The sequence below is a fragment of the Cervus elaphus genome, chromosome 11 (genome assembly GCF_910594005.1).
Source record: "Cervus elaphus chromosome 11, mCerEla1.1, whole genome shotgun sequence".
NCBI lineage: Eukaryota > Metazoa > Chordata > Mammalia > Artiodactyla > Cervidae > Cervus > Cervus elaphus.
The window spans coordinates 69823097-69850675 of NC_057825.1; the positions used below are offsets into that span (position 1 = coordinate 69823097).

General features: G+C 36.0%; 1 protein-coding gene and 1 pseudogene across 1 annotated transcript in view; one reads left to right on the top strand and one right to left on the bottom strand.

Annotated features, from left to right (window-relative positions):
- Window positions 1-27579, top strand: part of LOC122703124 — a 176506-nt gene that overhangs the window by 103115 nt on the left and 45812 nt on the right. The window lies entirely within an intron of this gene.
- Window positions 49-219, bottom strand: LOC122704200 (annotated as a pseudogene).

Consider the following 27579-nt stretch of genomic DNA (forward strand, 5'->3'; position numbering starts at 1 on the left):
ATTGTTCATTTCTACTGTTGGTATTTTTTTTTTTTTTTTATTCCCCGAAGGGGGTGCACCGTTCCTGGAAGTACTGCAATACCAGGTCGATGCGTGGAGTGGACGGAGCAAGCTCCTATTCCAACTCCCAGCTCCAAAAATCCTACTGTTGGTATTTTAAAATGCTTTTTCAGTCATTAAAATAAAACCTTTAAGATTTTTGAATAAAGTAAAAGCTAGGTCATTAAGAACTATATGTTCCAGGTTTGTCTCTTCCTGGCTATATGATTGATGAAGTCAGTTCATCTCTCTAGGGTCACTCTGATCCCGTAAAGTGTTGCACTGTATGTAACACAGCTTGTCCCTTCTAAGACTGCATGGTTCTGATTGGGAGGCCTGCTGATGCTCATGTTCTAAGTCTCTTTTTGTCTTCCCAGCCTTCTGCTAGGCAGGAACACTGGACTCACTGTCTGTGCACTCTGAGTAGAGGTGACACAGATCCCTTCTAGGCAGAGACACAGAAGAGGAGAGCAAGGACACCATGAGGGCCCTTAATGCACCACAGTGGATGTGGTGGTTGTACCTTCTGCATCATGCAGTCTCAGACTGTGCACCCTCTGTTGACCTGAGGCCCTGGTTAACAAAATAAAACAAAGTTTACCTACCAAATAATGTTAAACATGCTATGTGAGTGGGTCAATTTTTTAATCATGCCCATTGCTACTTTGTAAAAGCAACTTATAGTAGCGGTCACATGCAATTTTAAATATGCTATTTGAAAAGTATTCTATAGATATATGGAATCATATAACTGAAAGGCATGTTTGAGGTCATTCATTCAAATAGCTCATTTTATAGGTATTTGATTTTATAGGAAATTTTGGCTCAAAAGAAAATAGATAATATAATTGATAAGAGCTTAGGGTGATTTAATACTTATCTGTATATAACTAATATTGGCTGAAGTTCAATTTCTATGATTTTCTGAAAACTAATCAGGCAATTGTCTGTGTTCTCAGAATTCAGATATAGTTCCAGATGTAGGGTTCTAATCTATCTTGAAATTGAAATAAAAAATTTGGGTAATCTGAGATGGATATTTTAATAGTTTTCTAGAGCTTAGAACTTATCTATTTTATTTGGGAAAAAAAAATCAAGCTACTACAGTAGCATATCTGAGGTTATTGATATTTCTCCCGGCAATCTTGATTCCAGCTTGTGCATGGCTCTTTCCTGTTCTTTCTTTGTCTTCATTCTACTTTAGTCTCCATTTTATTTTTCTGCTTTATCTCCAAATCAAGAGCTCAATGTACCTCCTCAGAAGTTGATTATTCTCTTTTATATTCCATTTCCAGTTGAAAGTAGCACAACCTCAGCCCAGTTATATACCTTCATTTGAATATGTGTAGACTTCTTCACTGCAGTATCCATTTATGGGTTTGGGGTTTTAAGCATGCCTGGTATAATCTTTGCACTCTCTTAGGGCTCAGATATACAGATGACACCACCCTTATGGTGGTGAGTGAAGAGGAACTAAAAAGCCTCTTGATGAAAGTAAAAGAGAGTGAAAAAGTTGGGTTAAAGCTTAACCTTCAGAAGACTAAGATCATGGCATCTGGTCCCCTTACCTCATGGGAAATAGATGGGGAGACAGTGGAAACAGTGTCAGACTTTATTTTTGGGGGCTCCAAAATCACTGCAGATGGTGACTGCAGCCATGAAATTAAAAGACGCTTACTCCTTGGAAGGAAAGTTATGACCAACCTAGAGAGCATATTAAAAAGCAGAGACATTACTTTACCAACAAAGGTCTGTCTGGTCAAGGCTATGGTTTTTCCAGTGGTCATGTATGGATGTGAGAGTTGGACTGTGAAGAAAGCTGAGTGCCGAAAAATTGATGCGTTTGAACTACGGTGTTGGAGAAGACTCTTGAGAGTCCCTTGGACTGCAAGGAGATCCAACCAGTCTATCCTAAAGGAGATCAGTCCTGGGTGTTCACTGGAAGGACTGATGCTGAAGCTGAGACTCCAATACTTTGGCTACCTCATGCGAAGAGTTGACTCATTGGAAAAGACCCTGATGCTGGGAGGGATTGGGGGCAGGAGGAGAAGGGGAAAACAGAGGATGAGATGGCTGGATGGCATCAGCGACTCGATGGGCATGAGTTTGAGTAAACTCCGGGAGTTGGTGATGGACAGGGAGGCCTGGCGTGCTGCGATTCATGGGCTTGCAAAGAGTCGGACACGACTGAGCAACTGAACTGAACTGAACTGAGGGCTCAGCAATATAAAATATGGGCATAAAGCATAATGGAAGCATTTGAAAAATAGCCTTAGTTATGTTGAAAATGGAAAGGAAGACTACTTAAAATAACCCAAGATTTTAAAATCTCTTCAGCAGATGATAGATTTTGGAATTGTGAGATTTTATAAAATAGGATTTCTTAATAAGCCAAATAAAATACAGAAATATTTTCCTAATTTCCATTGGTAAGTAGAGTAAGGAAAGAAAATGGGTTATTGTTTGTCCAATTCTGGTATTTTATAATTGACATTATAAATGCATAGTCTTTTAAAATAGAGTAATATATGCAGACATTGGGCTGATTCTTTACAGATTAAATCATACTTAGAAGTTTAATTTTTTCAAATAAATCTCTGGTTTTTGGTACAGCTTTCTCTTTCTTCCAAAGTAGAGAGTTAGCCACTCTGTCAAATTTCAGTTTGAGGAAGGTGTTAGAGTTAATCAGGATATCTCCACTTATTCCCTTTTGTTCACTGATAATCTGTAAAAACCTATCCGTGAAGCTCTCTGAAGAGCTGAAAGTGTTTATCTGACCAGCTAGGAAAAAAATCGCCAACAATTTAGGAGCACCAACAATGAATTAGCAGATAAACTGACAAAGGAAAAATGATTTTCTGCTTTTCAAATGATAATTTTAGGAGAAAAAGGAAAGAGAAGAATTTTTTTTTAATTATTTAAATGAACACTATAGTGGAATTTGGAGAAGGCAATGGCAACCCACTCCAGTACTCTTCCCTGGGAAATCCTATGGACGGAGGAGCCTGGTGGGCTACAGTCCATGGTGTCGCAAGGAGCTGGACACACCAGAGCGACTTCACTTTCACTTTTCACTTTCATGCGTTGGAGAAGGAAATGGCAACCCACTCCAGTATTCTTGCCTGGAGAATCCCAGGGACAGAGGATCCTGGTGGGCTCCCGTCTATGGGGTTGCACAGAGTCGGACACGACTGATGCAACTTAGCAGCAGCAGCAGCATAGTGGAATTTAATTTCCTTAATCTCACAAATCTGGTTTCCTAGTTTCTTTCAAGAATGACAAATGAATACAAGTGGTTTTTAGCATTTCTAATTGACATTAATTTGGACAAATATTGACAGTTTATAGTGAACAGTGCTGGTATTTATGGTCTCCAAAGGAGAAATTTTCACTTTGGGACCCAAAAAAAGTGGTCTCAGTCACTCAGAGCTTTGTGTAACAATGTTTACTGGAGTGAAAAGGATAGAGAAAACCTCCAGCAAAAGGCACTGGAAGCGGGCAGCAGAGTACCTACCCTCACTGGTTTAAGCAGGGCATTATATATGTTTCTCAGCTGGCTGCTGAGAATAGATAAAAAGAATACTTCAAGGTGGAAAGAGTTCCAAGAGACACTTTCCCAGTGCATACCTCCTAAGATAATTTCAGCACAAGATTAGCCAGGGAGAACTGGTTCCCTTCCAGGCAAAGTCTCTGGGCGAGATACACTGTTGCTGTGTACTTGGGGTGGGCCAGTGGTTGGCAGGAGTGGTAACAAGTCATGAGAGACAGGTTCCCAGGCAAGATTTGTTACAATTATGCTTGTTAACATAGAGCCTAAGAAAAGTATTTGAATGAGTAAGACATTGTCTCCCTGTGTAATTATCAGCTCCAGACAAGAAGAAAGGCCCAGCTCTCAGGCAAGATACATTGTTGCACAAGGCTTAAGGAAAGCCTGAGCAGAATGTTCACCTCTTCCTTAGAGGTCCCTGGAAGCCCTGCCTAAGTTAACTCTCTCAATATCAAATATTTTGCAGTCATTTCTTGATTATTTTATTTGATTATTTTTAACTTTGTATACATCATTAGTAAATTAATTATGCATATTGATTTTATTTGTGTACATTTTACTGTATTTCTTGGCCAGACTAACACTCCCATAAAAAGCAAAGATTGGCTTCCCAGCTTCAAGGAATCTCTGTGATGACAGGCAAGGGAGCTTGGTTACCACTTTTGAGTCACATAGGCAATTTCCCCTTGATCTATATTTTTAAATTTTGGGCAGACCCTTGAAAATCTGAAACTCTAGAGATGAAACATCTAGGCAGAAGACGGTTTACAATCCTTGAGATTCAGTATTCTCACATTTAGTATCTCTCAATGCCTCTTCTCATCGATGTAAAAGCATTGGCTTAATTTGCAGAGCTGAGGACATCATTAACTGTACCTTCAGATAAAGCATCTCAAAAAGAAAAAGAAAAGAAAGAGTTCTGAGGCAGGAAATTTATAACACTCTGAAAACTGGAAACTTTTAACTTTTTCCAACATTATTTCAAAGTTCAAAATCAAAAGTGAACTCAGACTTTAATAAAAAAAATGTTCATGGAACATGATTTCCCACAAACCTCTCCTTAATTATTATTTTATAAGTTGTATTTTTCATTGGGCAGGATGCCATTAAAAAACCCTTGGAGAATTTACTAGCACTGTCATAGTGATCCTGTTTGAACTTTTAAAATTTAAAGCTTGCATGCACACTTCACTTCACAGTTATATGAGATATATAAACTCATAATTGTATATATGATGATGAATTCCACCACAAATGTAGGCACTTGCTTATATAATACCAGTGTCCACTCAATGGAAAATTGCCATTTTTCCTATTGAGGAATATTCACATGTTCAAATTCACATATATCCCTTTTATTTTACCCCAATAACCACTGCTACTACCTTGTTCAGATAGTCAGCATTTCTTTCTTGTATAGGTACAAAGTTTCCCAACTCTTGAAAACATACTACACATTCTTTATCTTGAACTTAGAATGAGCTTATAAAATACAAATGATTATGTCATTCATTCCCTTACTTAAAACTCTGTCATACTTATGTGTTGCTAGGATAATGTCCAAACTCTTTATAAAGCCACCAAGTCCTTAATGAAACAGTCCCTTGTAAGTGCTTGAGTCCTTGAGCATAAGGACTGTCATCTAACTGTTTGTATCTCTGGTGTCGAGTAAGGTGTCTAGCATCCTAAACACAACTCAGGATGTAATGTTCAATGGTGAAAAGTCTGTTGAATGTGTCATGCAAGTAGAATCATCTTATCTGGTGCAATTCTAAATGTAGTGTTCTCCGTCATTTAAAAAATATCCTCTAGCAACTTGTTTGTCTCTTAAAAATGACATTTCTTAAAAATAAGTTTTTTCTTTGTTTTTTATATACCATTAACTCCTGTGGATTTATTGAAATTCCCCTGTGGTGTTTTCACTACAGATATAGACTATGTTGTGTAACTGATTTTCTAAAAATTGTAACATCCATACTTAGTAAAATCCAAAGTTAATCAACATCTTTATATCTTCCAAACAATATAAATATACAAGAACACTTTAATTCATATTTCTCTGCACCCAATTTATATACTCAATTTATAGTCTTGTATTTTATATTTCTTTTTTCTTTTAACGCCAGAAACTTGACATTACACTTATGACTTTTAATAGTCATTATTAGTTTAATATAATTACCCATATAATTACCAAATTCTGTACTTGCCATTCCATCTTGTTTATTAATAGTGGAATTATTTTGTTTTTGTTCCTGATTCACACCTATTAGCAGTCTCTGTAGAAAAATTCTGTTGCCGATAAAATTTATAAGTTATGGTAGCTCTAAAAGTGTCTTCATTTTGGCCTTGTTCTTGAAAGATATTTGTAGTAGACATACAATTTAAGATTGAGAGTTACATTTCCTCAGTTCATTTGGAGTGTTAGTCTTCTAGATTCCATTGTTGCTATTAAAAAGTTGAGGATCAATCTAATTAGTATTTATTTGACAAGGATCTTCCCTTCCTCTCTGGTACCTTTAATGGTACTCTAATTTTATTTTTTTATAGATTGTATTTTTGGTTTTTTGAACATATATTAAACATATTTATTTTCCATTTTGTGATCATTCCAGTGTCTGAAGTTCTTATTGTTTCTGCTTTCTACAGTTACTACTGTCTTCTATTCATTCTGAATTATTTTCCTGTATATTTCATACTTTATTGAGGTTTCAAATTTCTTGGACTTTTATTTGTAATTATTCTTTTATGACTGTGTTAAAGTTAGTTTCTTCCCCAAAATTTGTCTTTGAATCTGATAGATACCTGAAGACAATACAAATCTCAGACATCTTTTCACCCTAAGGATTTTCAGATCATATAATACACCAAATTCAGGTGATATTTCCTCGGGAATTCATATGATGCATTCAGACTTAATGGGACTTTCTTGTTTTTATTCTTCAATTTCCCTTCTGTTCAGAATAAAAGTCAAAATTAGCTATTATGTTTTCAATATGTGTAGTTTATTTTTGTTTACTTTTAGGGACCCTAGTTTTACACACAATATATTTTTTGTGTAGAAATCTTTTTGGATTATACTCTCAGCCCTGCCATTTTCTGTTGTACTGAAATCAGTGAGAAGCTCATTGTCACTAGGGTTTGAAGGAAACCTGAGGAGAGCCGACCTCAGTATGAGCTTCTCTCTCAGACTTCCCACTTTTACTTTGTTTTGAGGCCTCTGAGTATTTATTTTTAAATTTCTCCTTACCTTAGCAAAGCTTTTAAAATGGCTTGTGTTTATATCTTTCAGCCAGGATTATTTGTTGTTTTTGTCAGGAGGTTTATTTAGGTTATCTCTTTAGTCATGCTTCAGGAAACAGAATTTTCTCCTTGATGTGTTCCTGTATAAATCTTTTGCCCATCTTTATGAAACTCCCAATGACAAGAATAATTTCTTTAGAAAATGGACATTTTCTAATCTAGAATTCATTTGCTTTCTTTGTCTATTCTGATACAGTTCACAAAACAAACAAACAAGCAAAAAAACCCTTAAATTTCCATTCCTTGGGCTTCCACTGTTGAACTTCCACTACCCCTTCCACTGTAGGAGTTTCTCGTTATCTTCCTCAATTCTGACTGTTAGCTTTTTTACTGGATCACTCTTTTCTGTTCTTTTGTTGTTCCCATGTGTGTTAGTTAATTTTATGTGTTCTCCTGGTTAAGCTGTAGTGCCCAGTTGCTAGGTCAAACATCAGTCTAGAAGTTGCTGCTGCTGCTGCTGCTAAGTCTCTTCAGTCGTGTCCGACTCTGTGCGACCCCATAGATGGGAGCCCACCAGGCTCCCCCGTCCCTGGAATTCGCCAGGCAAGAACACTGGAGTGGGTTGCCATTTCCTTCTCCAATGCATGAAAGTGAAAAGTGAAAGTGAAGTCGCTCAGTCGTGTCCCGCTCTTCGACACCCCATGGACTGTGGCCTCCCAGGCTCTTTGGTCCATGGGATTTTCCAGGCAAGAGTACTGGAGTGAGTTGCCATTTCCTTCTCCAGTCTGGAAGTTACTGTGAAGGTATTTTTAAAATGTGGTTAACATTTAAATTAGCAGATTTTTTATAAACTTGATTGCCTTTTGTATTGTGGATTGGCTGCGTCCAATCAGTTGATGGCCTTAAAAGACTGAAATCTCCCAAAAAGGAAGGAGTTCTGCCTCCAGACTGCCTTCATACTCAGTTTAGACTTAGGACAGCAATATAAAGTCATACCAGCATCTCTAGCCTGAAGGTCAGCCCTACAGATCTCAGACCAACCTCTACAGTCATGTCAGTTTGTAAAAGTCAATCTCTCTGCTGTCTCTCATATACGTGTGTGTATACATATATATGTGTGTGTGTGTGTGTGTATAAATATATATATGAACCTATAAATAATGATATGATGGGATTTTTATACATATATACATATACATATGCAAATTATACAAATACATATACTAATTAAACAAATATAACATATACATATATAAATGTGTGTATGTACATACCTGTATATATAAAAATGTATCTATGTATAAACATATGCATTTATACATAGTGTGTATGTGTATACATAAGTATATATGGTGGGGCAAGGAATGGTGTTTGGACTTCTGGGATTCTATAGGCTTTTGGGATTCTCTGGCTCCAAACATGTAGTATCCTTCAAGAAAAGGGAAGAATGACTCCAAAGGCAGTTCAGGATCATCAGGGCTTCCTCTGGCCCAAAGGGCATAGTCCCTCCTCAGTTCCATAGAGTAGGGTCAGCTCCTCAGTTTCAGAGAGCTAGCTGCCAGAGGCTGTGGTAAGTACCAAGGACAGAGCATCTAGGCAGAGATTTTTTTCTCATGCCTTAAAAGCTAGTGTAATTTACCCTGCTAGATTTCAGACTTGCTTTCTGAAATTTGCCTTTTTTTTTTTTTCATTTCCCCTTTGAAGTGAAAAGGGGACCTCTTTGTGCTGGACCCTTTGTGCTGGTCCATCATTGTGTTTTGGAAGCAGGTAACTTATTTTATGGTTTTACAAGTTCTCAACTAGAAATACATTTTGCTTCAGGATGAATCATACCTCACCTAAATGTGACTTATTGATGGTTAGGAGGTATTTTGTACAGAGATGACATTGGAATTTGTTAAGATTTTTCAAGATGCTGGAATATGATGAATTTTGTATGTGAAAAGGACACTAATGGGGGCAGGGCAGAGGGTGGAGTATTATGAGATGAATTATGTTCCTAAAAATTTTATACATCAAAAATAATGTAGTATCTCAGAAAGTGACTTTACTTGAAATATGATCTTTACAGAGATAATCAAGTTAAAATGAGATAATTACCAATAGTCCTAATCCATTATGACTTGTATCATTATAAAAAGAATATACGTGGACCCAGAGATACAGGATAAATCATGTGAAGAGAAATACTGGTAAGATGGCCACCTATAAGTCAAGGAGAAAGGCCTTCCTAATGCTCCTAACAGAGCATTCCTTCCTAATCCTCAGAAAGAACTATCCCTGCTGACACTTTGACTTTGAACTTTTCTAGTCTCCCAAACTATGAAATACATTTCTGTGGTTTAATTCAACCAGTTTGTGATACTTTTTTATAGGAGCTTTTGCAAACTAATATACCAGAGCTCTAACCACAGCCCCTTTACTTTCTCTGTTTATCCAATATTTTCAGAAAAACTTGTTTCTCCTAAGGCTTGTGACTTCTGAGTTTGTTGTATTATGTATAAATTGTCATTAGTATCTATTGTCAAGTTCCAGTTATTTAAATGCTTATTAAGCACTTCTACCTGCAAGTATCATCAAATTGTGTCTAAATAAAATGGCCCCCCCTAATCATTTTTTTTTGTATTATTCATCTTGTTTAAGATCTTCTTTTTATTCATTGCTTCAGGGTCACATTCAGCTTTTCCCTCTGCATCATTCCCTTGTTTAATTGATCCCAAAGACAGGTCTCAACAATTCTACCTTAATACCTCTTCTATCGTTAGTGTAGCTTCTCAATATAGCATTTTATAATATTTTAAACTAGGAACCAGCACATTATAATATTATCTAGATTTAAATTTGAATTTCAGATGTCAGAGGAATTGCTTAAACTTTGAGTTGCTGTTTCTTTATAAACATAGCTTTTTCTAAAATTTAAGTCTGATCATGCCAATTTCCTAATTAAAAAGTAAAATTTAAAAAACAAAAAAGCAGAAAACTTCCTTTACCTAAAGAAGATATTTAAACTTCTTAGTATAGCAAATCCATTTATTTTCAAAATTATTTCTTCTGCCTATTCCTTTAGTCTACTTTCTGCTTGCAATCTATGCACTATTAACACTATTATTATTTTCCTAAAAATATTGTATATTTATGTCTTTATGTGTTCTCTTTGCTCACAATGTCTTTCTGCTAGCTTAGCTGCTTGGCAAAACTCTTCTTACACTTTTAAGGTCAGAGACAGGGATTCTCTCTTCTGGGAAATGGTTTCTGAATTCCTATACTTATTCATTTACCTGATCTTTGTAAACAGTGGTCAGTAGTATCTGCTAGAATATGTATTGTATTACACTTACTTATCTACATATATTTATATTTTGTGAATATATTTATCCTTTGCTGACAAAGGTTTGTCTAGTCAAAGCTGTGGTTTTTCTAGTAGTCATGTATGGATGTAAGAGTTGGACAACAAAGAAAGCTGAGCACCGAAGAATTGATGCTTTTGAACTATGGTGTTGGAAAAGACTCTTGAGAGTCCCTTGGACTCCAAGGAGATCAAACCAGTCAATCCTAAAGGAAGTCAGTCCTGAATATTCTTTGGAAGGACTGATGCTTAAACTGAAGCTCCAATGCTTTGACCACCTGATGCGAAGAACTGACACCTTAGAAAAGACCCTGATGCTGGGAAACATTGAAGACAGGAGGAGAAGGGATGACAGAGAATGAGATGGTTGGATGGCATCACCGACCAGATGGACATGAGTTTGAGTAAACTCCAGGCATTGGTGATGGATAGGGAAGCCTGGTGTTCTACAGTCCATGGGGTCACAAAGAGTCAGACACGACTGAGAGACTGAACAGAACTGAACTGACCTTTTGTGAAAATGTGGATTTCTTGAATATAAGGATTGTGTTATTTTCATTTTGTTCCCAAAGTGTGGACATTTTCTGCTGCCACTTAAATTCAGTAATTCCTCATTACGTGAGTGAATGAACATAGTGGTTGATTACAAACTAGATGATTCAGGTTCGGCCATATCAAATGAAAAGTCTTCTAGAGGACATAGGAAAAACTAAATGTTGGAAAACTATAATTTATCATTATTTTGGTAAATTATATGACATTTTTGTAAGATGCAAATTAAAATTTAAATCATAACCATATAAGTGATGGTGGCTAAGTTATAAATATGAATATAGGTCTAGATTAACTATAATTCAAACATTTACTCCTTGATCATGTTGAGAAAATAACCAAGGATTTATCATTCCTTTATTATGTACATTTTTTCCTGAAAAAGAATATAATTATATCTCATTAATTTATTGTTAAGACTTGCTGACCTAGATGTCATTTATTTTTTGCATAATCACTATATCAATTGTGGAGTCATATGTTTTCATTTTAAAATTCAACTTTTATCATTTCCATCTCCCAAATGTAGAGTTTTCCCTATAATCCCCAAAATACAGCTGCATTCACAATTCCAGCTCTGTTATCAAATGGGTGTATTTCTTGAATGGTGGTTTAGTCACTAAGTCAAGTCCAACTCATGTGATCCCATGGACTGTGGCCCACCAGACTCCTCTGTCCATGGAATTTTCCGGGCAAGAATACTGGGGTGGGTTGCCTTATCCTTCTCCAATTCCTTGAGTAATTCATAGTAATTCTGGTTGCCTCATTTATAAAATGAGAATAATAATGTTTATGTTTGCTACCTCCCAATATTGTTGTGAAATGTAATGAGATAATAAATATGTTGAAACACAGGAAGTGTGAGAAAACACTTTAAATTATTTCAAGCAGTTTTTAAGACTACATTTTTCAGCTTCAATGGAAGTATGTTGTGTTTCCCTCTGATTAGTGATTTATTAAAAAAAAAAAAAGTCAGTGTTTCTTATCATTGTTTTTGGGCTTCCCAAGTAGCTCAAACAGTAAAGAATATACCTGCAATGTGGAAGACCTTGGATCGATCCCCATGTTGGCAAGATCCTCTGGAGAAGGGTATGGCAACCCACTCCATTATTCTTGCCTGGAGAATTCCATGGACAGAGGAGCCTGGTGAGCTGCAGAGCTACATTCCATGGGGTCACAAAGAGTTGGACACAGCAGGGCAACTAACATACATACACACATCATTGTTTTTAGCCTTGTGATGTTCTATAACAGATAAGATTGGAAAAAAGGACTTCTGTCTTTTTAACTTATCAGTCAGATGACATTAAATTACCAGGTGAATTTCAATTTCATAATTTGATTTCCATGCCATCATCTGTAACAGTGCAAAGATAATTGTAATGGGACAGTCATGAATGTAAGCTGTGATGAATTAGGTCTAAATATTTCTGATATCATAGGTGAATCCCCAGATAAATTATTTTGATGTAACATAGTTATCTAACATTTTTTGGATTCTAGAATGTTTTATTGCATGTCAAACCAAACCTTCTGTTCTTCATAAAGCATAGAGTTGTTGCTTTGGCTGAAAGAGATCCATTCCAGAATTCAGATACTACATACCGCCAATGAGATAGGTGTAGGGAAGTTCACTGAGGCTTGCTAAATGCTATCATCTTCAATTACCCTCCAATTTTTAGAGTGTCTTAAGAAAACTTGATACTTCCTCTTTCTAAAAGCGCCTGCACCAGCGTCATGAGTCACAGATGGACAGTTCTGTCAATGCATTTTCTTCTTCTTCTCAGTTGGAATCCATTTGGTCAGTGCAAGCTGTCAGCTTAGATCTAACTCTTTCTGCATTTCTGAACATGTGGAGCAGTTGAGTCCCTGAGCACACTACAAAGCTGTGGTTCTGGCCTTGATGTTTTAAGAAGTTTTCTTTTCTTCCAAGTGGAGGGACTATGATAGTTAAAATGGTCATGGTTCCTGTGTTGCTTATTCTTCATAATTTTCCAACTAGCTCTAATACAGCTAGTTATATATTTGATAGAATAATATTTGCTTACTTAACAATTTTGTTAACTGCTTTCAGACATACCAGTTCATTCACAATCTGGCCATTCTTTGCTTTACTAATAGCTAAGTTTGGCTGAGATTGATTTTATGTGTATATTAATTGCTCAAATTAAAAATGAATAAATAATTTAAAGTTCATTATTTGGGATTTGGGATCAAGTACTAAGTGAACAATTCCTTTTATGAATTTTGAATTAACCATAATATATTTGGCTTTTCTTTTTTTTTCATTGGAAGTACAGGGCAGCATATCAGAAGGTATAATCGGTTCTATCAAAATGCTGACCTAATTTAAACATTAATCATACTAAATAATCTACAGATCATTGTGCCACTTATAATGGTTAAATTTACTGATCACTTGTTCTTAATTAAATTGTTTACCAAGCCTATATATAATTGATACTATTTCTTCTTCCAGTTTTATCACTTTGAAAATTATAAAAATGTTTTTGTATGGAATTCACATTAAAAGCTTGCTAATACTTTAGGATGATCTATGAGAGTAGTCAAGGATAAATTTGAGGATATTTATTGAAGATTTTAGTTGCTAACAAAAGGATCTTGAATTTAGTACTATAAATAGTTGGAAACCAGAGGAAACATTTGAAGAAAGGGTAAATTGGAGTACATGAGCTTTTATCCCAAGTTTATTGAGATACAACTAACATATAACATTGTGTAAGTTTACAGTGTATGTATGATATGACGATGTGACACTATAATTAGTATGAAATAGTTACCACTACCATTTGTGTATTTGTATGTGGTAAAAGCATTTAAGATCTGCTCTCTTAGCAACTTTGTAGTATATAAAACAATAATTTAACCATAGTCATCATACTGTGCATTAGATCCCTAGAATTTATTCCACTTGTATCTGGAAGTATGAGCCCATTGACCAACATCTCCCCGTCCTCCATTCCATGGAAGCCACCATTCTGTTCTCTCTTTCTATAAGTTTGGCTCTTTTAGATTCCACATAGGGTTGAGATCATAGAGCATTTGCCTTTGTCTGACATATTTCACTTAGTATAATGTCTAGGAGGACTTTTTAAAATTGGTAATGTATACATATATATCCAAGTTAATTGAATAGCTTGCGCATAAGTTCACAAATGTGCTGGCAAAAATAAGCAAGTAGCTTATAGTATACACATGGAGGGACCCAAGGGATCATGGGAAGAATATTCAGCAACTGTCAGAGCCTTGGCCACAGCCTGAGATTTCTGCAATTTTAAGAATCAAAAATTGCTGCATAAACTGGAGGTTGATTGAGAATCATCAAGGATGCTGGGAGCGCTGAGAGATATGGGAAACCCTTAAGAGAGGTTATCTATACACCAATAACTAACTTAATCTGGAAATATATAATCTACACAAAGGATATCTTTAATTCCTGATTAAGGTACATTTTTATTAAGACTTTGTTCATTCTTTTTCAACCTTTATTCATTGAACCAATATCAATTGATTGCTTACTGTGTTATGGGCAGTTTGAGGCATTCTGTAAATAGTGTAAGTTAGATAGAAAAGTCCTCTTCCCTCATGAGACTTAGGTTGTTGTAAGGTGGGTGGTGGGTGAGGGAAATGGTAAACCAATCAATTTGGAAATCATGGATAGTGAGTTTTACTGCTTTGCTACTTTATATTAATTTGCATGTCTGTTGTTACTTGCTTGTATACTCAAATGCTAGAGCTTCCCAGGTGGCTCAGTGGCAAAGAATCTGCCAGCAAATATAGGAGATGTGGGTTCAATCCCTGGATCAGAACAATACCCTGGAGGAGGAAATGGCAACCCATTCCAGTATTCTTGCCTGGCAAATCTCATGGACAGAGAACCTATCAGGGCTAAGATTCGTAGAGTTGCAAAAGAGTCAGACACTACTTAGCAACACTGCTCAGATGCTACCACATTTTATACATTCCATCTTTTCTCATGCTCTTGATATGTATTTGTTATTGAGTCAAGTGACAGAATAAAGGGAGAATAAGTTGAGGGAAGAATGGAACATGAGGAAGGGAGACTGTGACAATAGACAACATGATGGTTTTGGTTTCATTAGTAATTTTTTACTTTTAAAAATTTAAACTAATGGAAATTTTAGTGCCACGTAACCTTAAATGGACAACTATATTGAAGTTGATGAAGGTGAAATAGGAGAATGAAAAAGCTGGCTTAAAACTCAGCATCCAAAAATCTAATATCATGGCACCTGGGCCCATCACTTCATGGCAAATAGAAGAGGGAAAAGTGAAAGCAGTGACAGATTTTATTTTCTTGGGCTTCAAAATCACTGTGGATGATGACTGCAGTCATAAAATGAAGAGATGCTTGTTCCTTGGAGGGAAAGCTATGACAAACCTAGACAGTGTATTAAAAAAACAGGGACATCACTTTCCTGACAAAGGTCAATATAGTCAAAGCTGTAGTTTTTAAAGTAGTCGTGTACGGATGTGAGAGTTGGACCGTAGAGGAAGGCTGAGTGCTGAAGAATTGATGCTTTTGAATTGCGGTGCTGGAGACCACTCTTGAGAGTCCCTTGGACTGCAAGGAGATCAAACCAGTCGATCCTAAAGGAAATCAACCCTGAATATTCATTGGAAGGATTGATGCTAAAGTTGAAGCTCCAATACTTTGGCCACTTTTGTGAAGAGGCGACTCACTAGAAAAGACCCTTATGCTGGGAAAGATTGAAGGCAAAAAGAGAAGGGGGCAGCAGAGGGTGAGATGATTAGATAGTATCACTGCCTCAGTGACATGAATTTGGACAAGCTTTAGGAGATAGTGAAGGACAGGAGACCCTGGCATGCTGCAGTCCATGGGGTTGCAGAGTTGGGTACAACTTAGCAACTGAACAACAACAACATATTGAACTTAGGTTGAATGATGTCTATGGTGAGTAAATTTGATGCTTAGAAAATTTGCCAAATCATGAGGAAAACAATAGGATTAGATAATATTTTAAGTGGAAAGAATACTATGCGAATTTTGAAACAACATTTATGCTATTTTAAAATTGCATTATGAATTGCATCTGACTTTTTCCCAATTAGGTATAGGAACAATTAACTGCTATTTTTAAAAAAAAGTGTGTGTGTGTATGTATGTGTGTTTGAAATAAGTGTGCTGTATTTTAAGTACAAAAGATATGACAGTATTTTCAGATAAAAGTACCCAAAAATTCTATTTCAGAAAGATACAAAGCTGCAAAATAGTACACTGAATGACAAAAAATGTGCCCTTTTGCATTATAGATGATCTCATTATCAGTGTGAAAAGTATTAGTAATCAGTACTTCTGAAACATATTCACTTTTATTTCTTTTCCCTATTATTATGACCGTAGAAATACCACTAGAGATCACAAAGCTATAATGAATGTTAGAATGGATCTAATCTATTGTTAAATCATGCCATAATGAATTCAAATATAAAAATATGTCTTTGATAGGTAATTTTTATCACAGATCTTTAATAGTAGTTTTCTACCAATTTCTATGACAAATCTGAATATACATAAATCTTCTTTCTTACTTATGCTTCACTACTTTATTCTGTTTTGCATACCTATTATTACTTGTTTGTATTTTCAAATGCTGCTACATTTTAATAAATTCTATTTTTTCTCATGTTTTAATATGTATTTGTTGTATTCTGTCTCCAGTGTCCCTTGTTTACAAGATATTTCAGTGTGACTCTTTTGGTTTATTAATATTTTACATGCATAAATCAAGCCATGCAGATTATTTTGTTTTTCAATCTGCTCCATGACATGAAGAAATGTCTTATTTTTTTTGATTATTAGAGTATAATTGCTTTAGAATTTTGCATTAGTTTCTGCTGTACAATAAAATGAATCAACTATATGTACATACATACCCCTTCCTGGTTAGCCTCCCTCCCACCTCCACGTTCCATCCTACTCTAGGTCATCACAGAGTACTGAACTGAGCTCCCTGTACTACACAACAGCTTCCCATTAGCTACCTGTTTTACACACAATAGCATATGTATGTCAGTGCTGCTCTCCCAGTTCATCCCACTCTCCCTTTCCCCAGCTGTGCCCACATGTCCATTTTCTACATCTGCATCTCTATTCCTGCCCTGCAAATAGGTTTATCTGTACCATTTTTCTAAATTCCATGTATGCGCATTAATTTTTTTTTTCTTTCTGACTTTCTTCACTCTGTGTGACAGACTCTAGGTCCATCACTACAAATGACCCAGTTTCATTCTTTTTTATGGCTGAGTAAAAAAGAAATGCCTTATGAGATAAGGCTGCTAGAAGATAATCATCTTAATGAGTTACTGTTTTCAAGAAACAGTAATAGTCATTAGATACATATTCCCTGTAAACCCAAGGCAACAATATTTACCTGGAAAGCAATTTTCTATTTTCATTCTTCCCACTGCCACTTTGAAGTCATCATCATGTTATAGCAGTTCTAGCTTTGCCAGTTTACCAAATCCAAAGCTACTTTCACAAGCAGTAGGAACATCTGTGAAAACATGAATTAAGAGTACCTCAGGAGGGATCCTGTTGTACCATTACAGTTTTAGTTCAAATTACACAATGTGACAGTATCATAATACCATGATAGAAGGTGCTACATTTCTTTTATTAAAAAGAAAAAACAAATGTAGGAAACTTTGGCTTTTGACTGATACAGCAAAACAGTTGATACGTTAGTAACTATTTTTGATTGAGTAATGTGGAAAACTAGCTAATCTAAAATCTAATAAGTTTATAGATGTATGCTATAAACTGAGCCAGAGTTTAATTAATCCAAATACAGATATGAAATGCATGATTATCTCATCCCTTAAAATGTTATTTGCTTTCCATTGACTCCAGAAATCCAAGCATATATGGGCATTTCTGTTGATCTTAAGTTTAATTTTAAAACACCATCACTAAAAGAGCCTCAAGAGAGCAGCATATCATTTTGATAAGAAATCCCCCCAGGAATGCAATTACCTAGCATTGGCCATTTACAAATTACACTACTGATTATATAGACAGAATATTAAGCTGAAATAAGTGCTTCTGTGCTAGCATCAAAAGGTGAGTTAGAAAATTTGGAAGATGGACCTGGGTTTTCCCCATTTTACTGTCAGCTGGATATGTGCACCTTATATTTGGTGGTGTGATTTTTCTCCAGCTAGTTCAGTATTTTTAAAAATTGAGCCATAATTTTCTTTCTCTCATAAAATTGTCAAGATATTGAAAAAAAAATAACTGATCAAAGTTGAAAGATTATGTTTAAAATAAAGATAGTTACATATGTGTTGAGTTAGCCAAAACTGTTTTTGTTTTTCCTTATAAGACGGCTTTAGTAGCACTTAGGTGCCTTTAATTTATTTGAAACAATTTTGTGAGATTGTGTTGTCACAGCTGTTATATCAGCATGCATTGAAAAAAAAGCTTCAAAATTGATGATTTTTATGTAGCCATTTTGATATTGAAGATGAAAGAAGCAACATTTTATACATATTATACTTTATTGTTTCAAGAAAGGTTAAAAACACAAGTGAAACACACATACACACACACACACAATATTTGTGCAGTGTATGGGGAAGGTGCTGTGACTGACTGGGCACATAAAAAGTGGTCTGCAAAGTTTTGTGCTGGAGATTTCTCACTGGACATTCCTCTGTGATCAGGTAGATAGAGATTGAATTGAGACATTAATAAAGAATAATCAACATTATACCACATGTGAGTTAGCCAACTCAAATTATCTAAGTCAAGCACTAAAAATCATTTGCACCAGCTTGGTTATGTTAATCGCTTTGATATTTCAGTTCCACAAAAGTTAAGTGAAAAAAAACAACAACAAAAAAAAAGGAATAATTTCGACAAGTACTACTCTAAATTATACCAGCTCTGTGTCCAAAATTAGTCAACAGAAAAGACACAATCTTCCATCAGGGTAGCACAAGACAACATATCTCTTTGATGACTAGGCAAAAGCTGTTATGTATGGATGTGAGAGTTGGACCATGAAAAGAGCTCAGCTGAGAGCTGAGTGCCAAAGAGTTGATGCTCTTGAACTGTGGTGCTGGAGAAGACTCTTGAGAGTCCCTTGAACAGCAAGGAGATCAAACCAGTCAATCCTAAAGGAAACCAATCCTGAATATTCATTGGAAGGACTGATGCCAAAGCTGAAACTCCAATACTTTGGCCACCTGATGCAAAGAACTGACTCATTTGAAAAGACCCTGATGCTCGGAAAGAGTGAAGGCAGGAGGAGAAGGGAAAGACAGAGAATGAGATGGTTGGATGGCATCAGCAACTCAATGGACATGAACTTGACCAAGCTCCGAGAGTTGATGATGGGTAGGGAAGCCTGCTGCAGTCCATGGGGCTGCAAAGAGTTGGACATGACTCAGCAACTGAGCTGAACTGAAAAACTGTTACAGTTTGGCTAGGAATTTCTGACTCATCTGCTGTATTCACCAGTCACTGCATCTTTGGATGTCCATTTATTTCAGTCTTTGCAATATTATTTTGATGGAAAAAAAGAGTGCCAATTCCCTGAAAGACTGTAAAAGGCATCTGAAACAATTCTTTGCTCAAAAAGATAAAAATTTTGGGAAGATGGAATTGTGAAGTTGCTTGAAAAATGGCAGAAGGTAGTGGAACAAAATGATGAGTGAATTGTTGAATTAAGTTATTGGTGAAAATGAAAATTGTGTCTTTTATTTTTACTTTAAAAAAGGAACTTTTTAGCCAACCCAATAGCATGTATGCAGCTGTTAGATATTTAGAAAATTATTTAGAAATATCTATTCGTGACCCTATCTTGTTTACTTACTACGTATTTAGCATTATGCAAGTACAACTGCGGTATAGAAGAAATGACTGAAAAAATAAGAAAACAATGGATAATGCAAATCTTGAGTTAAAGTAATCAAACAGACCCTGAAAGGATTAAATTCTCCTCCATACACACCCAATATAATTCTTTAACCTTTGTGATACAATGTAGTTTTTTTTGTTATACAACCAAACTTTGGCCATGTCTACTGACACTGGGTTGTGGTAAAGAATCTGTACAGTGTTTATGGTAAGACAAAAGACAAAGTCACCTAATGCTCAAAAAGTTTGAACTCCCTGATGGGTTTCAAGAAGGTTTTTAAAGGCAAGGTGAGGGAGGGAATTCATAGGGTATGTGATCAGCTCATGAACATTTCTCTCATTTGTTGATGGTAAAGTAACAGGGCAGTGACACAGGGGTTAATGTTATCAATCATCAGACTCCAGTAGGTCTAGGGGCTAAACGTGCCTTGTGATTTAAGGGAAGGGGATTAGCATCTGTAAAACAAATTAGGAAATGTGCATGCTGTTATCTAAGTACTTCACTTTAGTTCAGTTCAGTCGTGTAAAACTCTCTGTGATCCCATGGACTGCAGCATGCCAGGCTTCTCTGTTCGTCACTAACTCACAGAGCTTGCTCAAACTCATGTCCATTGAGTTGGTGATATCATCCAACCATGTCATCCTCTGTTGTCCCCTTCTCCTCCTGCTTTCTATCTTTCCCAGCATCAGGATCTTTTCAAATGAGTCAGTTCTTCACATTAGGTGACCAAAGTATTGAAGTTTCAGCTTCAGCATCAGTTGTTCCAATGGATATTCAGGACTGATTTCCTCTAGGATTGACTGGTTTGATCTCCTTACAGTCCAAGGGACTCTCAAGAGTCTTCTCCAACACCACAGTTCAAAAGCATTGATTCATGTCAATGTATGGCAAAAACCACTACAACACCTCTGAAATGAAAGCCTGGAGTGTTTTTAAGCAGTGAACTGAGCTAGTGTAAAAGTTCTTAAGTATGTTGAGGAGGGTGGGCAGAAATTGGTCGATGTAATTAAGTGTTCTATGCTTGCGAATTGATATTTACTGGAGTTAGACTCCTCCCTCAAACACATACACACCACAGGTGTGTATCTAGAAGAAAGGCACTGTCTTCCTTGATGATTATATTTCAAAGGATGGCTCCCAGGTCTTTTTTTTTTTTAATTTATTTTTATATTGGAGGATAATTGTTTTACAGAATTTTGTTGTTTTTTGTCAAACCTCAACATGAATCAGCCTAGATATACATATATCACCTCCCTTTTGAAACTTCCTCCTACCTCCCACCCCATCAACCCTCTAGGTTGATACAGAGCCCCTGATTGAGTTTCCTGATCCATACAGCAAATTCCCATTGGCTATCTATTTTACATATGATAGTGTAAGATTCCATGTTATTCTTTCCATACATCTCACCCTCTCCTACCCTCTCTCCATGTCCATATGTCTATTCTCTATGTTTGCTTCTCCATTGCTGCCTTGTAAATAAATTCTTCACTACCATTTTTCTAGATTCCATATATATGCATTAGAATACAATATTTATCTTTTTCTGACTCATTTCACTCTGTATATTAGGTTCTAGGTTCATCCACCATATCAGAATTGACTCAAATGCATTGGGTAAGAAATACTATGGCTGAGTAATATTCCATTGTGTGTATGTACCACAATTCCTTTATCCATTCATCTGTTGATGGACATCTAGGTTGCTTCCATGTTCTATCTATTGTAAAGAGTGCAAGAGTGCTGCAATGAATAATGGGATACATGTGTGTTTTTCAATTTTGGTTTCCTAGGGTGTATGTCTAGGAGTGGGATTGCTGGATCATATGGTGGTTTTATTCCTAATTTTTTAAGGAATCTTCTTACCATCTTCCATTGTGGCTATATCAATTTATATTCCCACCAACAGTGCAAGAGTGTTCCCTTTTCTCCACACCCTCTCCAGCATTTATTGTTTATAGACTTTTTGATGATGGCCATTCTGACTGGTATGAGGTGATATCTCATTGTGGTTTTGATTTGCATTTCTCTAATAATGACCAATGCTGAGCACCTTTTCATATGTTTGTTAGCCATCTATATGTCTTCTTTGAAGAAATGTCTGTTTAGGTCTTTTTCCCACTTTTTGATTGGGTTTGTTTTTCTGGCATTGAGTTGTATGAGCTGCTTGTATATTTTGGAAATTAACCCTTTGTCAATTGTTTCATTTCCTAATATGTTCTCCCATTCTGAGGGTTGTCTTTTCACCTTGCTTATAGTTTCCTTTGCTGTGCAAAAGCTCTTAAGTAATCAGGTCCCATTCTTTACTTTTGTTTTTATTTCTGTTACTCTAGGAAGTGGGTCATAAAGGATCTTTCTTTGATTTATGTCATTGAGTGTTCTGCTTATGTTTTCCTCTAAGAGTTTTATAGTTTCTGGTCTTACATTTAGGTCTTTAATCCATTTTGAGTTTATCTTTGTGTATGGTGTTAGGAAGTGTTCTAATTTCATTCTTTTACATGTAGCTGTCCAGTTTTCCAGCACCATTTATTGAAGTGGCTGTCTTTGCCCCGTTGTATATTCTTGCCTCCTTTGTCAAAATTAAGGTACCCATAGTTGCATGGGTTTATTTTTGGTCTTTCTATCTTGTTTCATTGGCCACCATTTATGTTTTTGTGCCAGTACCATATTGTCCTGATGACTGTAGCTTTGTAGCATAACCTGAGGTCAGGAAGATTGATTCCTTCAGCTCCCTTCTTCTTTCTCAAGACTACTTTGGCTATTCAGGGTCTTTTGTGTTTCCATATGAATTGTGAAATTTTTTGTTCTAGTTCTGTGAAAAATGTCATTGGTAATTTGATAGGGGGTCGCGTTGAATCTGTAGATTGCATTTGCTAGTATAGTCATTTTCACAATATTGATTCTTCCTACCCAGGAATATGGAATATCTCTCCATCTGTTTATGTCATTTTTGATTTCTTTTTCTTCTCTGATTGCTGTAACTAGGACTTCCAGAACTGTGTTGAATAATAGTGCTGAAAGTGGACACCCTTGTCTTGTTCCTGATCTTAGGGGGAATGTTTTCAGTTTTTCACTGTTAAGAATAATGTTTGCTCTAGGCTTATCATTTATGGCCTTTTCTATGTTGACTTAGGTTCCTTCTATGCCCATTTTTTGAAGAGTTTTAATCATAAATGGGTGCTGAATTTTGTCAAAGGCTTTTTCTGCCTCTATTGAGATTATCATATGGTTTTTACTTTTCAGTTTGTTAATATGGTGTATCACATTGATTGATTTGCATATATTCAAGAATCCTTGCATTCCTGGAATAAGCCCAACTTGATCATCGTGTATGAGCTTTTTGATGTGTTGTTGGATTCTGTTCACTAAAATTTTGTAGAGGATATTTGCACCTATGTTCATCAGTGATATTGGCCTGTAGTTTTCTTTTTGTGTGTTGTCTTTGTCTGGCTTTGGTATCATGGTGATGGTGGCCTTGTAGAATGAGTTTGGAAGTATTCCTTCCTCTGCAATTTTTTGAAAGAGTTGTAGAAGGATAGGTATTAGCTCTTCTCTAAATGTTTGATAGAGTTCTCCTGTGAAGCCATCTGATCCTGGGTTTTGTCTTTTGGGAGATTTTTGATCACAGTTTCAATTTCGGTGCTTGTATTTGGGTTGCTCATAATTTCTATTTCTTTCTGCTTCAGTTTTGAAAGATTGAACTTTTCTAAGAATCTGTCCATTTCTTCCAGGTTATCCATTTTATTGCCAAATAGTTGTTCATAATAGTCTCTTATAATCCTTTTTATTTCTTCATTGTCAGTTGTAACCTCTCCTTTTTCATTTCTAATTGTGTTGATTTGATTCTTCTCTTTTTTTCTTGATGAGTCTGGCTAAAGTTTTGTCAGTTTTGTTTATTTTCTCAAAGAACCAGCTTTTAGTTTTATTAATCTTTACTATTGCTTCTTTCACTTCTTCTTCATTTATTTCTGCTCAGATCTTTATTATTTCTTTCCTTCTACTATTTTTGAGGTTATTTTGTTCTTCTTTTTCCAGTTGTTTTAGGGGTAAAGTTAGGTTGTCTATTCGATGTTTTTCTTATTTCTTGAGGTAGGATTGCATTTCTATAAACTTCCCTCCTAGAACTGCTTTTGCTGCATCCCATACGTTTTGAGTTGTCGTGTTTTCACTGTCATTTTTTTCTAGAAATTTTTTGATTTCCCTTTTGATTTGTTCAGTAACCTGTTGGTTATTTAGAAACGTGTTGTTTAATCTCCATGTGCTTGTATTTTTTAGGTTTTTTTCTTGTAGTTGATATCTAGTCTCATAGCATTGTGGTTGGATAGGATGCTTAATATGACTTGAATTTTCTTAAATTTACTGACGCTTGATTTGTGACCCAAGATGTGGTCTATCCTGGAGAATGTTCCATGTGCACTTGAGAAGAAGGTGCATTCTTCTGCATTTGGATGGAATGTCCTGAAGATATCAATAAGATCTATCTGATCTAATGTATCTTTTAAGACTTGTGTTTCCTTATTAATTTTCTGTTTTGATGATCTGTCCGTTGGTGTCAGTGGGGTGTTAAAGTCTCCTACTGTTATTATGTTACTTTCAATTTCTCCTTTTATGTCTGTTAGTGTTTGTCTTATGTATTGAGGTGCTCTAATGTTGGGTGCCTAGATATTTACAGTTGTTATGTTGTCCTCTTGGATTGATCCCTTGATCCTTATGTACTGTCCTTCCTTATCTCTTGTAATCTTCTTTATTTAAGGTCTATTTTGATATGATGGATTGCTGATATGCATATCATATCTGATATGAGGATTGCTACTCAGCTTTCTTTTGCTTCCCATTTACATGGAATATATTTTTCATTCTCTCAAATTCAGTCTATATGTGTCTTGAGGTCTGAAGTGGATTTCTTGTAGACAGCATGTATATAGGTCTTATTTTTGTACCCATTCAGCCAGTCTGTGTCTTTTGGTTGGAGCATTTAATCCATTTACATTTAAAGTAATTATTGATACATATGTTCCTATTGCCATTTTCTTAATTGTTTGAGGTTGATTTTGTAGATTACTTTTCTTCTCTTATATGTCTTGACTATGAGTCCATTTAACATTTGTTGTAAAGATGATTTCGTGGCACTTAATTCTCTTAACTTTAGTTTGTCTGAAAAGCTTTTGATTTGTCCATCAGTTTTTAATGAGATCCTTGCTAGGTACAGTAATCTTGGTTGTAGATTTTTCCCTTTCAGTACTTTAAGTACATCCTGCCATTCCCTCTGGCCTACAGAGTTTCTGCTGAAAGATCAGCTGTTAAGTGTATGGGGTTACCCTTGTACATTACTTGTTGCTTCTCCCTTGCTGTTTTTAATATTCTTTCTTTGTGTTTAGTCTTTGTTAGTTTGATTAGTATGTGTCTTGGCATGTTTCTCCTGGGGTTTATCTTGTATGGGACTCTTTGTGACTCTTGGACTTGATTGACTATTTCCTTTTCCATGTTGGGGAAATTTTCAACTATAATCTCTTCAAAAATTTTCTCATACCCTTTTTTTCCCTCTGCTTATTCTGGGACCCCTATAATTAAAATGTTGGTGCATTTGACCTTGTCCCAAAGGTCTCTGAGACTATCTTCAGTTCTTTTCATTCTTTTTACTTTATTCTGCTCTTCAGAAGCTATTTTCACCATTTTATCTTCCAGCTCACTGATTCATTCTTCTGCTTCAGATATTCTGCTATTGATTCCTTCTAGAGTATTTTTAATTTCAGTAATTGTGTTTTTTATCTCTGTACCTTTAATTCTTCTAGGTCTTTGTTAATTGATTCTTGCATTTTCTCCAATCTGTTTTCAAGGTTTTTGATCATCTTTACTATTATTCTGAATTTTTTTTCAGGTAGTTTGCCTCTTTCCTCTTCATTTATTTCAACTTCTGTATTTCTAGTTTGTTCCTTCATTTATGTAATATTTCTTTGCCTTTTCATTATTATTATTATTATTTAACTTACTGGGTTTGAGGTCTCCTTTTCTCAGGCTTCTGCTTTGAATTATTTCTTCTTTTTGATTTCTGCCCTCCTAAGGTTGGTCCAGTGGTTTGTGTAAGCTTCTTATAGGGTGACATTTGTGCTAAGTTTTTGTTTGTTTGTTTGTTTTTCCTCTGATGGACAAGGTTGAGTGAGGTCGTAACTCTGCTGCTGACGATTATGTTTGTATTTTTGTTTTGTTTGTTGTTTAGATGAGGCATCCTGCACAGGGTGCTATTGGTGGTTGGGTGATGCCAGGTCTTGTATTCCAGTGGTTTCCTTTGTGTGAGTTCAGTTCTCTGGTAGTCTAGGGTCTTGGAGTCAGTGCTCCCACTCCAAAAGGTCAGGGCTTGATCTTGTGTCCAAAATGGAATGCAACAGGCAGCAAAACCATGTCTTGAGTTCACTAGGTCCCAGAAGTTCAGAGAACACTGGGACCCTGAGCACCGAGGTGAGTTCCTCTTATTAACTTGTTCGTGGTGATGGTTTCATGAGACTGTTGGCACATGTCCAAACCCTTCCTAACTGTACACAAGCAGACCTCGAAGATACTGCAAGTTCAGCTCCGGGACACTTATTTATTTATTTATTTTTCTTTTCTTTTGTTCTTAGTATACTTTCACTGACTCAAAGGGAGCGGCATGGAAAAGCCTTGAATCCAGCACTTTCTAGCACAAAGTTGCTCCCAGGTCTTTGAGAAAGGCACCCATGGGTTTTAAACCTGGCCAGAAGCTGAGAGAATATTCGCATCTCAACAGGACCAAGACAGAATTTACATTTGAAAGTTTTCTAAAGTGAGTGCGTTAAGTAAAGAGTAGCCAGGGGCCAATAGTTAGGAAACCAACTTCCTTAAATTTTCTTTAAGCTGAGGGGAATGTTAAGGCTCTCTTGATCAGAAGTGAAAGATGTAAATTGGAATGTACTCTCTAGTTTCAGTAATAACTGAAGGGAATCTTATATGCATTTCATTTTTATAAGAAAAAGATCTTTATGTTTCTGTGATGTATTATGTGCCACTGACTACTGGCTTTTTTTAAGAGGTAAATGCTAACTGTTAAGAAAAGGAATAATAGTATACCTTTAGGGTTGATTGTCATTGAAATTAAATGGAAATATATATATATAAAGCTGTTACCACAATCCAAGATCATAGATTGCACTCATAAAGGAAAGCTGTTAGATGTCATTAATGAGCATGGCACCTCTGATTCTGTTTGAAAATTGTTGCATGATTCAGTGATCTAGGTTATTACGGTAAAAATATTTTAGCACAACATTTTTTGAAATATCTATTAAAACAGCTTGTGTTCATTGTATCTGGATGTAGCTTTATATAACTTAATTTTGATTTGGGAAAGGTATATTTTTACTTCATTCTAAGCTCTAAGTGCCTGTCTCTGTAACAGTTATAATATCCTTTTCCAAGGCCATATAAGCCAGAGGGAATGACCAATGCTGAGGGGAAAAGCTTAATAATCTTTAAGACTTTGGAGCTTTTGCGACCCCAAGACCTTCATTCATCTTCCTTTCCTCTTGGCTACCTGATGGCTTCTGTTATTTCCTTAATGATGAGTACAAGCAGTTATTGAGGTTTCTACTTGCCACTACCTGCCTTGTTACCTGGAGGCCTTGAGAGGACCTGTCTGCTGCTTTTGTGGCTCCCCTTCATTTGCAGAGGCTTACAGTTTTGACATTTCTGCTCTCCTTGTTTTCTTTCCCTCCACTCTTGCTACTGGTTTTGCTTCTTCTAATCTTCTCACCATTTTCTTCTCTCATGCAGTGGTTATAACTTTTGTTAACCTGTTACTGGTGTCCTGTTCTTTCAATGAGGAGAATTCCTCACTTTGGAATTTAGGATATTTCTCTAGGAGAGACAAAACAAAATGTGTTTGCACAGCTACTTCATGTTTACAGGATCAA